The 12,574-nt window shown below is 35.6% G+C and overlaps 1 pseudogene; it reads left to right on the top strand.

Annotated features, from left to right (window-relative positions):
- The window catches only part of LOC149214276 (polyubiquitin-like), a 320,343-nt pseudogene that overhangs the window by 66,246 nt on the left and 241,523 nt on the right, over positions 1 to 12,574 (top strand).

Genomic DNA, 12,574 nt, shown 5'->3' on the forward strand with positions numbered 1-12,574 from the left:
CCTCTAGAATCCTATTGAGCCTCTTTGTCTGTCCATCTGTGTGCGGATGATAATCTGTGTTAAAGGCTAACTCTGTACCCAAACCTGCAAACAACTCTTTCCATAATCTGGAAGTAAACTTAGCATTTCTGTCTGACACAATATTCTTTGAAACACCATGTAGCCTCACTATCTCCCTAATGAAGACCTATGCTACATCATTAGCTGAATAAGTAGGTTTCAATGGAGTGAAGTGTGCTACCTTTGTCAACCACAACCATAATAGAATCATGATGTATAAATGTCTTCGAAAAACCTGTAATGAAATCCATGGAAATGACCTCCCACTTCCACTTTGGAATTGGAATCAGTTGTAGTAATCTACTTAAATGCTTACACTCTAATTTTACCTATTGAAAATCCAAGCATCTAACCACAAACTCTACCACTTCCTTCTTCAGATTCGGCCAATAATAGAACTTCTTCACCGCTATCAATGTCTTCTAATATCCTGGGTGACCTGAATACAATTTAACATGAAATTCCCTAAATATAATCTTCTTGAGATCACTGTTTTCTGACACATAGATCTTATCCATAAATCTGATCAAACCATTTGTTGTAAGACAATATTCCACATATTGTTCACCTATATCCTACTGTAACATGTGCCTAAGCTCCCTATACTTGTCATCATGTTGTCCTGCCTTTAAGATTTGATCCTGTAGATCTGTCCCATAAGAACTCATAGTTGCTATATGATTCACCTACACTCTTCTGCTAAGAGCATATGCAACCATGTTTCCTTTCCCGTAATGTACCTAATCTCGAAGACAAACTCATTTATCGTGGCCAACCATCTAGCTTTCCTAGAATTCAGATTCGATTGGTCAAACAAGTATCAAAATCGACTGTGGTTTCTCATAAGTACAAACCTCATGCCAAGAAGGTAGTGTCTCCACATCTTCAAAGCATGGATGATCGTTGTCAACTTAAGATCACAAGTCACATAATTTTGCTTCTATTCATTCAGTTTCATTCATTCGTAAAATTCCACCTGTCCCTCCTGCAACAAGACTCCACCAATTCCTCTCTTGCAGGCATATGTACACACCACAAACTCTTTATCTAGATTTGTCAACAACTGCTTCAACTGCTCAAAACTTGCTGCACATTCCTCTCTCTATTCAAATTTCTTACCTTTCCTCTGCAATGATGTAACCGAGGATAATAATTCCATGAGAATTTCCTGATGAAACTCTATAATAACTTGTTAGTCCTATGAATGATCTTACCTCATCCACATTTCTAGGAGCTACCCATTCCATAATAGCTCTTATCTTTTCCGGATCCACTGTTATGCCTTCCTTGGAAACAAGATCCCAAGTAATGCACCTTTGTCTGAAAGAAGCTGCATTTACTAAGCTTGGCATACAATTGATGCTCCCTTAGCAACCTCAGTAATGTTGCTAAATGTCTAGCATGCTCTTACTAATTTTTAAAATATATCAATATATAATCAATGAACACAATAAAATACTTGTCAAGATAAGGATGCAACACACTATTCATCAAGCACATAAAATTAGTTGGAGCATTAGTTAGACCAAAAGGAACTACAACAAACTCATAATTCCCATACCTAGTTTGGAAATAAGTCTTGCAAATATCCTCTTCTTTGATGCGTACCTGATGGTATCCTAATCTCGAATCAATCTTCGAGAACATTGTTGCTCCCTTCAATTGGTCAAACATATCATCAATCCTCAAAAACAAATACCGGTTCTTGATGGTTACCTTGTTCAACTACTTGTAGTCAATGCACAACCTGAGAGTACCATCCTTCGTTACGAACAACACTGGAGAACTCCAATGCGACACACTCAACCTGATATATCCTTTGTCAAGTATTTCCTTCAATTGCAAATTCAACTCTACTAACTTTGGTGTGTTCATCATGTATGGCGCCTTTGATGTTGGTGTTTCCCTTGGTACCAACTAAATAGAAAATTCCACTTCTCTGAGGTGGTAACTATGAAATATTTGTGGGAAACACATCCTGAAACTTTTGTAAAACAAGGTAACTGCTCAATACCTCTACATCCTCAACATCCTTGCTTCTATCACTAGAAATATGCACTACATATAAAACACACCCTTTTTTGTGACTGCACTTTTCCTGCATACTTGTGACCATTCTAACTAATGTTTCCTTCTTCTTACCCTATAAGATCCTCTATTCTCCATTAGCATCCAAGCACACAATGGCCTTGTCATAACAATCCACCTTGGTCCTATGAAGATACAACTAGTCCATACCCAACAACATAATGTATGATCCCAACAGAAGCACATTCAAATGTAGTGATGTAGGCATACCATTCAACTCAAATGCACAAGCTCTTACCCAATGGTGAACTCTTTTCATTGTACCTGTAGGAAACTGCACTAACTAATATTTTGCATGTGTTTCTTTACTCAATCCACACTTATCCACCATGTCAGAATTAACATAACTATAATTAGACCCAGGGTCAATCAAAATAGAAACAACTTGATCACAATGCTTATCATCCATATCGATAATAGATGCTTGGTTATCTTCTTGCCTATTATCCAATACTACATAGATCCATGGAATGTTCTACCCAACATCCCCAACTGTCTGCGCTTCATGTGCACTATAGATCTAAGGCCCACCACCTTGATTCTATGAAAAATCCTTCTCTAGATGCTCCTTACCACATGTCTAACACTGTAATTGTCTCCTACCACCACTTCTATTTTGTTGTTCTCTAGGCTGAGGTCCATTAAACTTCTTGTAAGGTGAAAAATTCTCTTTCTCACCTGCATCCTGGGGTCTTGTCCTTTTTTTTCTGCCATTTATCTTTAGCCTTGTCTTTCCCTTTCCAATTTTTCTAATACTTTGTCTTGCACTTTGATTTCTCATAACAATGCTTCAACTTACCAATGACTTCTTCAAGTGACTGAGGCTCATCATATTCAATCTGATCTCTAAATTCTAATGGAAATCCACTGAAAAGTCTATGAAATTTCTCTTTCTCATATTTAAGATATGATACATACCTCAACAATTACAAGAACTTGGTCGTATGCTCCTCATATGTCATTGATCTCATCTTTAGCGCATAGAAATCCTTGGCCCTACTTTCGTAGTACCTCTTTGCCAAGTACTTCTTCCTTAAGAGTATCTTGAATTCATGCCAACTCAACTCCTATGTCCTGATGTCTCTGACACGCTTCACATCTTCCCACCAGATGCCTTCTTTCCCTTTAAGGCTGAAGATAGATATTATGTCCTTCATATTATCTATGTAATCATTCAACTTAAAGAATTTCTTCATTCCAAGTAACCATGCCTCTGCTTAATCTGGCTTTTTCAAATCTCCATCAAAGGTAGGTGGCTTGGTTTTCTTGCACTCATCTAGAAAATATCCCATGTCATTCCTCTTGTAAGGATGATAACGATGATGACTATGGTACCTGTCGAAACCAAAACTAGAATAGAACCTGTATCCATCACCTCTCCTATCAGATGTATCCAAGAACCTTCCATCTTTGATCGTGTCATCCCTATCCGACCTATGCCCACTGTGAAACCTACTTCCATATGCCTCGTTAGTCTTGTCCTCTTGTCCATGGATGATCCTAAGCGGTCCTTGTCTTTGCATTAACCTCTGCTTGTTTCTCTTGTGCCTGAATGATTCTGACATTATCTGCTTTGCAACTTCTTATTTCTGCCTTCAAACTTCTTAATATGTCTACTATGTTAGGAGAGTGCCCATCACCATGTTGCTCATTTGATCTATAGGGAGAGTCTCATGAACTGTAGTCTACCATCTTGCTAGTCATCTTTAATCTTCTTACTGCAAGTATACTATGTCATCTAAACCAAAATATAAACATAACCAACATACCCCATTATGGTTCAGGGGAGGATATCTCGTCTACAAGATCAACTAGATTAGCACAATACATGTATAAACATAACCATATCATTATATAAACATCATTTCAACCATTATCCAGTTACCATGCATGACTATAACATAACCATGAAAATGCATGCATAACAACATATAGACACTGAAATGCATAACAAATGCATAACCGACATGCACTCATGACGATCACATCCAACAACAATCACCATCATCTTCCACATGGTGACACAATTGCAACAATAACCACCACCATGCATACACAACAAGCACATAGAACACACACATAAATAACACATACACAACCGAGATGTATGCATGACAAATACATTCCACCCATCCAGTCTAAGGGGTGAACCATGCTCTGATACCTCTATGTAACACCCTCCTACCACATTTACCCAAGCTAACAAGTCCACCGTGGTAAACATGTGATGAAGAGTTACTATGATATGATTCAACTCCCCAAGTATAGTTAATGAAGTGGAATCGATAAACCAAAACCAAACTAGCCTTCCACAGGAGCTACAAAACCTTCAGGAGCCAACCAACCCGTTCAGGTGTACAACCCATGAGAGAACTTGCTTCTTGACTAAACTAGACACTTAGTCACTCCCATGACAAGACTTCCATGCGACTGGGACCCTCCAGTCACTCCCACAGCAAGGCATCCATGCGACTGTGGCTTTTTTTCAGCTAGTTCTGTGCCATCAACCTCATATTTTGAGCCACTTTTTTAGGGCTAGGACTCATGCCTCTGCCCAGAACTTCATGAAACTTCCAGAAATGTTAAATAACATTGAGTCAATGTGACTAACACAAAAAATTTAAAAAGGACTTGAACTAACCCCTAACAACCATGATAAACATTCTGTCAAACACATCATGAACATGTAATCTACAGGTGATATAAACACATCTGAGTATAGCGACTTCATACTTATCTGAGAATCGTTAAGAAGGTCTAATTCCCTCTCATAATAGTTGCAATATCATCTATTAGGCCATACATTCATTAACATTTCATTTATGAAACCAAACAAGATGAGAGTCATAACTCAAGTTTGTCATAAAACCATGCTTATAACCAACATATAACTAGCAGAATAACAATGATAGAACATCCATTATGACCACATGATAACAAACACATTTACTTATAATACGCAAGAGGAAAAGAGCTCTTATTAACATATGCAATGCAACCAAGTTAGGGACTTCCACATACCACTTGACCATAGATTTGGCTGAACCAAATATTTCTTTCACCCAATCGTCCCCGTGCCATATTCCAAGCATGAATGTGGGACTTACAATAAAACAACTAGGGCTTCCTAAGGATTTATTGCAATCCACCAAGGGATTCCTAGGCACAATCCCTCATCTATACAACCAGGCTTTACTGCAATCTCGCTAAGGGATTCCATACACTACCAGGCTTTACCACAATCTCACTATATATCAGTCCAATGATCATTAGGCCTATATGAACATGGATGCCTCCAGATCTCTCCACCTAAATCGTGAGGAATTTGTACGTCTCCACCCTCTAGGATTTACCGTATATCACACCATTCACCGGTCGAGGATTCCTAGGCCCAATGAGGGTATACACAATCAAGCTTTACTGTAATCCCACCTTCATTGGTCCAGGGATTCCTAGGCCTTGTGTTCCTCCCTGAGACCATCCCACTTAGTTTTGAAACCATCTAACAATCCAACTCAACTAAATAAGAGAGAACCCATCGCACCATGGCTATCTGGAAATGGAAAGACAAGGCTGAAATCCACTGTCAAACCTGGAAAAACCCATGCCAATGACAACAAGAGAAAAAAAAACACACATGCATGTACCATGCATGCCAAAACTAGCAAGGAAATCACACATGCAACTCTATGCCTGCAAGTAATCCTATTGTAGCAACTTTATCCAACTCTTCCTTGCTTGACCTTCGCTTCCCTTTTCTTTCTTGTCCCTCCTTTGCCTTCCTTCCTCTAATGCTAGAGTGCTCCAAGAATGCTCTAAGTGTGCAAAAGTATGTGAGAGTAGAGAGAGAGCTCCAAAATTGAACTGAAAAAAGGTTGTGAAATGATCCTCATAAACCATTTTTATTAATGAGGATCCTATTTTCTTCAATTTCCATTATTTTCCTTCATTTTCCTCCTGACATGCAACTTATGACCTTTCACCTTCCTTTTTTCCTCTTTTCCATTATTTTCATAAATAAATGCCAATAAATTTCTCTTTCCTTTTCAAATCCTTTGCCATTGCCTTTGTCAATTTCCCTTAGCCATAATAAACCAAATGAACACCCACTAGGATGTTTTGCCCAAGATTCAACTTGTCATATGTGTCCCATGACCTTGGTCTTATTTTTCTTTCATTAACTTTATTAGATGGATTTTCAATCCGAGGTTGTTACAAAAGATATATAAATGCTTGAGAACCGTGATCATATTGAGATATATTAGATTGAATTTCTTTCATAGAATAGAATTTTTCGTTAATATCAATTTAGATTTGATAGAATTAGAAGCTAAGTCCTTCCATATATTTTGCTTTAAACTTCATAAGTTTACAAACATAAATTGATAGGATTAAAATGTTACGAAACTCTAGTACAATTGAATTGAATGGAAATGTGCAAGGTGTAATAGGACATTGATGCAAGAATTTTAGTTTGGTTAAAGTAGATGAAGTGTTTCAATTTAAGGAAGTGCTCAACAGTGGCTGACTTGAAGATGCAGTTATGAGGGGTGTCCATAATATGTTCTTTGAGATAAGATTTAAATGATCTCCCAATTTACATGGAAAGAAGAAGAAGGAACAATCTATTAATTAAATATTTATTCTCTTTTTTCAATCAACTTCCACTCCTCCTCTTCTAACAATTATCTCTTTCCCTCATTTTTTTCCTTTTTTGAACTTAGGCAATTTGCATTACATCAAATGAGGATTACATAAACCAAATATTTTATACTACTGGTCAGCCCAAAAGGAAACCATACTAGTAGCATAAGTTCAAAGTATTGAGGTTGCTAAGACCTCATCTAATTAGAGCATTTTGTGCATAGAAACTTATAAAAATAGGTTGGTTGTGTTGGATATTGGCATCCATCAACATGATAAGATAAAAGAGACTACCAACGCTTCAAGAAAAAAATTAGTGAGTCAGAACAAGTATTGGGCAAAATCTCTAAGCATTTGCACTCGCTAGTCATTACACTCACTTGAGGAGAGGGAGATGTTGGCCAATCTACTAGCTAGAATGGCCAGCTTGTGGTCTATATTTTCAATTTTTTCCTCCAGCTCTACCAATTTGATAGAATTATTCTATTGAGCCCTCTTGTACCTCCCCATGCGTCCCACAATTTTCAAATTATGATTAACCTTGTGCCGAATCAGTGCCATGATCCATGAAGCGACGAGAGCACATGCAAAACATTAAGTATAGTGGGAAGTGCAACCCCCTTTCCTTGGGGAGGCGCGCGGGACGCTTGCTCCTAGGAACCCTTCTTAGGGGACTCTTTTCTAACACTTAGGCTTCGGTTGTCCTTGATGATGGTTGAAGCATTCACTTGAAACATTGGATATTTCCAAAATTCTTAAATAGTTTGTCCCCAAAAAGCTCAAATAACATTATGGTGAGTGACAAAGTTAAAGATAATAAAGCAAATGGCATTGTGGTGATTGTAAGATTCAAAAACATGAAATATGTAAATTAATTGTGATGTCAATTCTCATATTAACAAGAATCAACAATGTTCATAACACACGAATTCAAGTGGGGATTCACAAAGACAAGGCGTCTAAACTTCTTCAAGAAGTATTAAGTGAGACATAAAATAGTGTATGCACCAACACAATGGTGCGATATTTATCTAGGTGTCAAAATGTGATGGATTTAATGTTTGAGAAAGGGTAAGCCATATTATAAACTAGATAGCAAACTTGAAGAGAGATGATTTTATTTTTTAGATATAAAAACAAGTATTATGTGATGAATCCATGTTCATGAACTAAGTGAGTATTATAAATGAGGACATTGGTGGGTTATTGAAAACCTTGTTTAAACATTTTATGAAATTTGATGTCGTACATAAATAACAAAATAATTTTAAAATTTACATTTAAAAATAATATATATTTTAGATTACTTAATTTTAAGTGTGATTTTTTTATAAAATTTCCAGAATATTAGCCATCACATCCGCTGGAATAATCGCCATTAGACAGCATATACTGCAGCGCAGCAACACGAAAAAGGTTAGAACGCAGGGGGTGCGAGTTAGCCAACTACCCGGTCCGCTGAGTCCATCACAGGGCACTTTAATAAAATAAACCATTTGTAACGTCTCATTCATCTTTATTAAAAATTAAACGGAAGTGATTGAAACCGTCCAATTTTGCCGGCTGTTCGTTTTTCCGCGCGAGAGGATGCCTTTGATCCGTTAACTCATCAAAGGATTCCTCCCTCTCTCGTTGCCATCGGCTGGATTTAGAAGGGTAGTCGATTGGATGCTTATAAATACCCATCTGCCCTCTCCTTATTCAGATATACTGTTTCAATCCAGTGTTGGGAAATTTTCGTAACGTCTGTGTGAAGCGTTTTCTCAAGAAATTTATTTCAGGTATCTTCTCGTTCGCTGTCATCAATACTATCGGCTTGCCTGTGTTTTTTTGTATGACTTCGGTATGAAGCGTTTTCTCAAGAAATTTATTTCAGGTATCTTCTCGTTCGCTGCCATCAATGCTTTCGGCTTGCCTGTGTTTTTTTGTATGATTTCGGTTTGTTGCAGTCGCCTTCGAAATTCTTTCTTTTTAGTGTTTACATGTGATATTTCTATAAATTGCGTAAAACTTGTAATCCCTTTGCCTATCGAATTTTGGATGAGAGATTTTTGCAGTTTTGAGGCAGATCCTCTTCCAATTTTTATTTCAGGACTGTGTGCTGGTTCACTGTTTGATGCCATGTTTATCTGTAACTTAGGATTTCATTTTTATTTTATTGTAACTTAGGGTTTCATTGTATTTGATAGTGAGGATTTGGGGTTATGCAGAATTTCTGATTGTTAGTTTCCACTGTGCAGGTGTTTTGTTCATAAATTTTAGATTTCAGGATGCAGATATTAGTGAACACATTGTCGGGAAAGTTGATACCGATTGAGGTGGAGAGCTCAGATACGATAGACAATGTTAAGGCAAAGATCCAGGACAAGGAGGGAATTCCTCGTGATCTGCAGAGGCTCATTTTTGCTGCCAAACAGCTTGAGGATGGCCGAACCGTCGCAGATTATAACATTCACATGGACTCTACTCTTCACCTCACTCTCCGTCTTTTAGGGGATGGCCAAAGTGCAACCCCTTTCCTTGGGGAGGCGGGCGGGACGCTTGCTCCTAGGCACCCTTCTTAGGGGACTCTTTTCTAACACTTAGGCTTTGGTTGTCCTTGATGATTGAAGCGTTCACTTGAAACATTGGATATTTCCAAAATTCTTAAATAGTTTGTCTCCAAAAAAACTCAAATAACATTATGGTGAGTGACAAAGTTAAAGATAATAAAGCAAATGGCATTGTGTTGATTGTAAGATTCAAAAACATGAAATATGTAAATTAATTGTGATGTCAATTCTCATATTAACAAGAATCAACAATGTTCATAACACATTCGAATCAACAATGTTCATAACACACGAATTCAAGTGGGGATTCACAAAGACAAGGTGTCTAAACTTCTTCAGGAAGTATTAAGTGAGACATAAAATAGTGTATGCACCAACACAATGGTGCAATATTTATCTAGGTGTCAAAATGTGATGGATTTAATGTTTGAGAAAGGGTACGCCATATTATAAACTAGATAGCAAACTTGAAGAAAGATGATTTTATTTCTTAGAATTTAGTTATAATAGGTAACGGTGTATTTTTAAATAAATACACCGTTCCCTATTATAACTAAATTCTAAGAATAATAGTAAATCAATACTATTTAGTTGTATTTAAATAATTTGGGGATAATAAGGAATATAGGTTATTTAATAAATATAATGACCATTATATTAAAACAATAAATTTATTTTAACTTATAATAACGAATTATAATAACAGATTATATGCCGTCGTGATTATGAACCACACTGGTTGGTTCGAAACGCGTCGACAAAAGATTCATTATGTGATTCTGCCGAAGATTATCTAGACAATGATATCTTTACTAGACATTAATATTAATTAATGTTGACAATGAGGTACTTTTTAACAATGGATTTTATTTTCAATTGCATGAGCCTATCCATTCTATGTCTAGAAAATAGTTAGACCCGCTCTTTCTCATGACTTCTAAAAATTTGGCCACTTCGAAATTGAGCGCAATGTTTTCACAACTCTCTACTTAATGTTGACATTCCGCTCACCCATATTGTATACTTCTTTTATATTATTTTCCCCATACATATTTTAGTATGCATTGCAATTTTATGGTTTTTCTCATATATCTATACTAATTATCAAACACCCTATATATGTTACAACCTTTTTAATAGAATTTTGTGCCAGTGGTAATTCTATACCTTCTTGGTTGTCTATAGTTTAATGGCCAATACAATTCAATCCTATGATAAGTATTATGTATTGATATTTTCTCTTCTAAATAAATAATGATTTTTTATAATTACCAATGTCTCTTGAGTTTTGTATTTATTTTATCTAGTATTTTGAAAATTCTTTGAATTAAGATTGAAAGTTTTGTATAATTTTTATTTCAAAAGTTATATCTTTAGAATCATTTACTTAATCTAAAATTTATGTTAAATATTAATTAATTGATATTTATATTTATGCCTAATATAATGGTTAATTAAACTCTTTTAAATATTTTTTTACGTAAATATTTTATGGTTTATATTTTTTTAAATAATAAATATTATTATTTTTAATGTTAACAATTATAATTAAAATAAAATTTACAATAAATCAAATAACATAGCATTAATTTTCTCAAATGAATTTTGGTAGAGAATATCAACATGCCATTTGGCCAACCTCCATATCTAAAATGCACCTTTCTTGGTGCAATTTATTATTGACTTATGTTTTAACAAACATAACTCTAATTGTGAAGTTGACCATACTTATTTCTACAAAGAACATACTCAATTATTTGCATGGCAAAGCATTGATTCTCAACAAAAAATTCCAAGTTAATGACCAGTTCAAGTGCTTTTATTATTTTGCTTTCTTGAAATTTGTAATATACCCACTCTCACTAAATTTACAACTACATTTACAAAGCATAGTAACTAATTCTTTTAATATACAACAACAATGATAAGATAATTTTGCTATTTTTTTACTAAGGGGAAAAGCTACTATGTAGCACTTGTTAAGAGAGAGACAGAGTTACATAGAGAGGTGTGAAGTGATTGAGGAGATGAAGGTGACTTGTCATTCTCTTTAAATAATAATATCATAGTCTCATAAAAGATAATAGTAGTATTAATAATATTGAGGATTAAGTCTAGATTGAACTATTAGGATTGATTAATAATATGTTAAGTGATTTTCCTTCAACTATACTTGATTACCCATTGATTGAATGTCATTTACTATTTTTTTAAAGTCATAATTGAGATGCTAGGCATGCCTTTCTATTTTTAAAAAGTCACTCCAAAATTGTCAGAAATGAGATTTTATTAAGGAATTCATCCTTGAGTTGCCCATTTGTGGTAGTTTTCTTTTGGAGAATAGGGATTATGCATCTCTATTGCATGCATCTCCGTCCTTAGTAGATTGAGGACCCTGCACCCTGGTCTACTCCTAGGATTCCAAGATTCCACATCTTGATCTTTTAATTATTTAGGACTTTACGTCTCAATCCTTTCATTATAGATTCAAGACTCCACATATTTATCTTTCATAAATTTAAGACTCTGTACCCTAATCCTTTTATTATAGATCCAAGAATCCACATCTTTATCTTTCATGGACTTAGGACTCTGCTCCCTAATTTCCATGGCTTCTCATATACTTTGCTTTGAAACTCCGCACTTCACCTTAAGGTACTAATTGTGAGCTTTGTTGTCGCGTGAAGTGTACACTTAAGGCACAACATTCAAAGTAGGGGTTTTCATTTTAATCCCTATTCACTCCATTCTAGCTCTCTCCTAGGAAAGCTAAGGGGGGTAGCCCCTAAAAGGTGAAAGGGTGGATGATGAAGGGAAACTTGATGGGAACCAACAAGTTCTAGGAGATTTTGAGGCAGGGTAGTTTCTTCTCTAGGTAGCTTGAAATGAGATTAGAGGCCAAGCTTTGTTATCGAATTGAGTGTTGTGAGATCGATAACTTTAGTTAGAATTATATGGCACTTAAGATGAAATCATAAGAGACCAATGCCGAGATACAAAGCTCAAAAAATGCTTGCACAACAATATATGATATATCAAGCTATCAAGTAAGCAATACTGCAAGGAAAGGTTAGCAAAACACGACTTGAAAATTAAATGAAATGAATACTTTCACTTTAAAGAGATACCAATATTATAATGTAAGAAGGAGTGAATAGTACAAGATAAATGCAACCTACAAGTAGGTTAAGAATGCTCATAAAATCAATGATGAGAGATGAAAAAAACTA

This window comes from Pinus tabuliformis, chromosome 1_1, assembly GCF_031772625.1.
Source record: "Pinus tabuliformis cultivar Carrire ecotype Pingquan chromosome 1_1, CPIR1, whole genome shotgun sequence".
Classification (NCBI taxonomy): domain Eukaryota; kingdom Viridiplantae; phylum Streptophyta; class Pinopsida; order Pinales; family Pinaceae; genus Pinus; species Pinus tabuliformis.